At 44.1% G+C, this 6000-nt stretch overlaps 1 protein-coding gene across 1 annotated transcript in view; it reads right to left on the reverse strand.

The window, feature by feature from the left end:
* The window catches only part of PAFAH1B1 (platelet activating factor acetylhydrolase 1b regulatory subunit 1), an 82779-nt gene extending 77172 nt beyond the window's left edge, over positions 1 to 5607 (reverse strand). The window contains exon 1 of the mRNA XM_045526111.1: positions 5199 to 5607. The gene's annotated coding sequence lies outside the window, so the exon portion shown is untranslated. The remainder of the gene's footprint in view (positions 1 to 5198) is intronic.
* Positions 5608 to 6000: the final 393 nt, after the last annotated feature.

Below are 6000 nucleotides of genomic sequence, written 5' to 3' on the forward strand. Positions count from 1 at the left end.
AGCTCAGGAGTTCGAGACCAGCTTGAGCAAGACCAAGACCCTCTCTCTACTAAAAAAAATAGAAAAAAAGTTAGCCAGGCAACTAAAAAAAGAAAAAATTAGCTGGGCATGGTGGTGCACGCCTGTAGTCCCAGCTACTTAGGAGGCTGAGACAGGAAGATCGCTTGAGCCCAGGAGTTTGAGATTGCAGTGAGCGAGGCTGACGCCAGGGCACTCTAGGCACCCTAGCTGGGGCAACAGAGTGAGACTCAGTCTCAAAAAAAAAAGTTTCTCAGAAAATTTCTTGGCCTCAGTTAACTGTCAAGTCTTGTCAACTTAAGAGCCCCAAAAGCAGATAATCAAAATGTATAGATAATTTGTCCAGTTAATTAACTTCTTATACTTGAGACTTTTGTGGAATTGTGACAACATAAAGTCTCTGGATAGGAAGTGTAAACACTCTTCCCTCCTTCACCCTAATTCTAGAGAGATCACTGGAGTTAACTATTACAAAGAACTTTAGGATAGCACATTTCCTTTCACACAACCCTGCATTCAATCAAATGCAACAAGTATTCATTTACTTATTAACACTATCTGTAAAGCAGTATTAGGCACTTTCTGGGAGAACCTACTCAAATGCCTAAGGCCTTATGCATGCAAAATAGTCAACAATACAAGACCACATGTTAACAAATGGCAATTTAAATGATGCAGGCAATAAATGCCAACAATTTTCATCATTTTAGAAAAGAAAGAAATTAACAAAGATAAGGAATCCAATAGTTATAAAAAGAAAATGGAATGTATCATCATGCAAGGCAATACCCAAGTGGTTGGTTCAGTGACTGTAATATTTATGTCATTCTAGCCACTAACCTAACATGTGACCTTAGGAAAAGAAATTCTCTGGATTTTAGTTCTCTCATCCATAAAAATACCAACCTACCTTAAAAAGTAGCTGACAGAACAAGTTAAAATGAGTACCAAGTTCCATATTTACAAGGTTCTAGAGAAATGTTTATGACAATGTTAAATGACAACACTTTAGAGAATATCTTTCGAGAAGTATCCTTGACAAATGCAGATGAGTCCTAACTGGGTAAGTTTCAACCAAAAGCCACCATCTTTTAAAGAGAAAACAATAAATCAAAATAATAATAAGCACTTATGATGCCTGCATCCAATGAGTATAAAGCATTTCACAAATATCAATTAAAATCTGTAACTGCTGTGCCAAGGTTAAAAATTATAATATATACATAGCAGAAGTTAAACTAAGGTTCCATTTAAATGACTAGCCAAAGTGTCATAACAAACCAGCAACAAAATTAGAACAATTCAAAAAGTCTTCACTGCAGTTAACTATTAGGCTTACATAATACAGCATCTTTCTTCATGAAATATATATTTCTCAAAATGTTTGGCCTTCAACAACTAGGAGTCACTCTATAGCTAAGCATTTTCAGAACAGCAGGTTTGCTTTTTCTTTTCAGAATTCACATTGTATACCATTAGTTTGATTTTAAATAGAGTAACTTTATAAGTAAAAACAGTAACAGTTGTATTGTAGAAGACATAAGAAAAGAACAGTGGCAAAGTTCCATTTCAAAATTTAACTCTCTCTTTCCAGAGTACATAAACACAGGTTACCTGTCACAATGAAATATTTTCATAACAGAGCCTTAGAGGGAAGTCAAAAATCTTTTTTAGGACCACAAGTAGAAATGTCTAGCTTGGTTTTAAAACCAACTGAGCCTCAAGTCCCTCTGGCAAGAGAGTACATGACTCACTGCTTTAGAACTCAATTGGAAAAACTGGAAAATTCTCTTTGCCCTAAGATTTTGCTTTGGATTTGTTTTTTAAGATATCTCCATCTTAATGTTGACAACTTCCATAGTTTCTACGGCTTATTTATTAAGATAACAAATTGTGAATAATATGAATCACATGTAAACAAAAGGTCATACTTTTTCCTGGATATTTATAAAATATAAACCATAAAGTCATTCATATATATGTATATAAATATAAAATCTATTACTTAGTATATAATCAAGAAAGAAACAGTTATATTCTGCTAAAAAAATACAATACAGACAATAAAACATGTATGTTCTAGCCAGAAAGCCAAAAATTATGAGATACTGATTATTGCTTCCCAGAAAAATCTTGAAATCTCTTTTACACTAGAGATATTTTATCTGGAAAAATAGATACCAAATAATTCTACTAAAAAATGTAACTTATCTCAATCTCCTTTAAAGTTTTATAAATACAGGATCATAAAAACTGATCTCCAAATTAAGCACAAGATTCTGCCAATGTATCGGAAACATATACACACACATTTGGAACTAAAGCTCTCCTACTTAAGGCAAATTATCTTAAGCTCTTGATCAATAATCTACTGAAAAATCACCACTCTCAGTGTGCTTTTATACCGATGAATAGTAGGAATGGGGCTATGTCAGACATATGATATAGTGAATTATCATTCCCAACCTTACTCTTTCCTCACCATATTAATTAACCCTTCTACTTTCTAATCCCATTAAAAAGAACAAAAATATAAAAATATATCATACATTGACAAACATTCATAAGGGCCATCAAAATCACATTTACCACATAAATTTGAAATTCTTTTAAAGATGTCTATTCATGTGAATGCTTGATACAAGACATTAAAGTGACCTACCCCTTCTATGGCAGTATCTCACAAAAAGGTCCCTTTCAAGAGGCAACACAAGAGAAAAGATCTATATAAAGAACCTTTAATGCAAATGCCTTATTTTTTTTCTCATCTTTGATATTCGTTATTTAAAAATCCCAAATAGACTTACTGCTCTAACACAAACTAAAGTAAAACAACCATAGCGTTATTAGATTTTTGCAGTATACCTGTACCTAATACAGTTTCTTCCCAAATACTTCTGAGAATCATTAATTTATACTTATTTGACTAAAACAAAAACATTAACAAGGGTGTGTATATGTATCTTTTTATACACACACACATAAATAAATATACAGACAATAAATGTCTACTGTATTAAAGCAGGACACTGCTTTTCATCCCAATCATTCAATGCTTATCTTGCAAAAAGGTGGAAAACATAAGATCTTAGGATTTACTAAAGAGAAATGCCTTTGTTGTAGCAACAATTAGTATGAAATAACCTTACAAAACATAAGCAAGAGAAAGACGCTATGAAAGGGCAATCTAGCATTTCACAGCTTCTGCTCCCTTACTCCACCCAGTCTTCTCAGCTCAATGGCTGTTCACAGCATCCACAAATATTAGCCCATTTTTTTAAAAGAAGTGTGTGTGGGAGAGACACCAAAATAGGGCTTGCTCCATAAAAATCAACAAATACAGAATATTTTATGTGAAAAACTGTGTACTTCTCTCTGACTTTAAAAATATATACTAGCTTTAAATTTCTTTTAGGAGATTCTCCCCTTCTGAAAAATCCAAACAATGATCATTTATGAACATGAAACAATAAATCACCCTAATACAGACTACTCTTCTGTCTTAATAAAAACTGCAAATTGCAACAGCCAATTAGTTTGTGAAACCGTGTCCTGAAAGACACCCATTAGAGATGAAAAGCTAGCTAATGCCTTAAAACCAAATCAGAATTTTTTAAGTAAAAGCTTTTAACGTATATTCAACATCAGCAACATACCCAAGCAGGAAATTTTCCTGATTAAGAGATTGGACCCTGCAGCAATCAAGCCCTGCTGCAGCAAAAAAAAAAAAAAAAAAAAAAAAAATTAAGCAAACACTACCGAGGCAAGAGGGGAGGGATGACATTATTACTGGTATGAAAGGCCCAAGCACTGTCTCCTCCGCCCTAGCCTCAAAAAAAAAAAAAAAAAAATCACACAAAACAACCCACCCCCTAACAAAAATAGAACTGCCAAAAATGGCACAAATTTTTTGTTTAGACTTTAAAACGTTATGAATCTCAAGGATTGTGTGCTCAAAGCAGAGGTCGAAATAACTGTAATATCTCTATTTCTCCCGACTGCCTCTTAAGGAAAGGGGGAGGGGGAGACCTTGGCATGACATCGCCCATTAGGAACAGGACCACAAATCTGGTCCTTCTCTTCAAAAGCACTATTTTTTAACCAAAGGATTGATATAAACTGGACCCAAGCCCCAACCCCAACCGAAAATTTCCTGCCCTGCTCCCAAAGAGTTTCTTGCTAAGTCACTGAAGAAAAGGAGAATAACAAATAAAGCCAAGGCACCCTGCTCTCTCCCATCTCAGATACTGAAAGCCTCCTCCTCTCTACTGTTACGTTTAGAGAGACAGAGACAAAATCTGCCCACCACCTCAAATGCATTTTCTCACCTGGGAGGCTAAAGAGGGTAAACATATACAGGCACTGCGTTTCCCAAAGGAGTGGGGAGATTAGATTAGATGAAGGGAAATGGCAAAGGGCCTCGAAGCTCAATGTTAACAACGTCAGAAGGCAACTCCCGTTCGAGGAGCCGGTGGCAGAAAGGAAAATCCTGTCTGATTCGGTGGGTGGATGCTGCAGATTGTTCGGTGGGGTCGGGCCGCTCCTCCTCGGTGGGTACGGAGGCCGGACCACCGCACTAGGGTGCCAGGGAGGCGGTGGGCCATCCTCCTCAGGTCAACCCCATCCTAAGGACAGGTGGGGGACGGAACGCCTGGAAGGCCCTGTGGGTGCCGAGGAGGCGCGGGGCTGAGCCGGGTCCCCAAGCCGATGACCGCGGGTAGGGTGGGGACTGCGGAGCTCGCCTCCGCGGCCGGGGAGAGAAGGGCAGAGCCCTTTCCCCAAGATCAGAGAGCGACCTGCTCCCCACGCCCTTCCTACCCAAGAATACTTTTCTTGCTAAGTCACCGAGGGAGGAGAGTGATCCCTTCTCGGGGAGGGCCGCGGGTGGAGTCGCGGCGGCCCGGCACCCCCGGAGCCCGGGCCGGGGAGGAGGGGAGCGAGGGCAGCGCCCTCCCCGGCCAGTTCCCCCTCCTCCCGTGTCTCTCACTCAACGGCCGTCGCGGCCGCCATTTTGAGAGCGAAGAGAGAAGAAGAAGGAGGCGGCGGCGGCGGCAGGGGGAGGGGAGAATGGGAGGGAGGGGACCGGCGCAGCCACATCGTCAGGCCGCCGGGCCCGGCCTGCAGCCGCCCGAGCGCAGTGGAAGAGACAGAGTGGAGGGCGCAGACCCTCGCCGCCTTACCGGAGCGCTGCACCGCCGCCTCCGCAGGGCCTCTTCCGTCCTTCACTCCCATCCACCGGCGGGGGAGGGGGGGAGGGAGAGGGAAGGGAGGAAGGAGGGAGGGAGGGAAGGAGGGAGGGGGAGGATGGCGCGCTGGGCCCGGTCCCGGGGAGGGGGAGGGGAGGGGAGCGGGCGGGCTCCTCAGCCGTTCCGGGGCTCGAGCCCAAGCCCGGCGCTTGCGGTTTCTCTCGCACGCGCCCGAGCGCTGCCCTCCTTCTCTTTCTCGCTCTCTAGACCCTCCGGTCGCTGCTCGTTCGCTCGCTCACTCGCTATCTCGGCCGCCGGACTCCGCCGCCGCCCCGCCGCTCCAGCTCCGTCTGTCACAGGAGCTGCCCCAACGCCCTGACGTCACCGCGCCGCCGCCACCGCCGCCGCCCCAGACCCGCCAGGAAGAGGGAGGGGAGGGGGCCGGGAGCGGAGGAAGGGCTGCGGCGCATGCGCCGGCGGGGCCGGGCCTGAGCCGCGCTGCCTCCCGCCTAGCGGGCTGGCGCCCAGGCGCTGCCTAGGGGCCGGCGGGCGAGTTTGCGCCGGAGGTGCTGCTTCTCACGCTCTTCACGCCTCTGTAACCTTGGGGAAGGCTCTTTTTTCCTAGACCCTCGTCTCCCTGTGGTGGCCCCTTACGGACTCCAGCTCTGCTCACCTTCCCGCCCCGCTTTTGCCCTCATACGACGCTCTCCCCGCTTCCCCTGCCGACGGCGGGGGCCGGTTGGCACCGTGCATTCCGGGCCCGCGAGGCTGCCGCCCCTTCTGGCCTGGGAGATTA

This window comes from Lemur catta, chromosome 15 (assembly GCF_020740605.2).
Source record: "Lemur catta isolate mLemCat1 chromosome 15, mLemCat1.pri, whole genome shotgun sequence".
NCBI lineage: Eukaryota > Metazoa > Chordata > Mammalia > Primates > Lemuridae > Lemur > Lemur catta.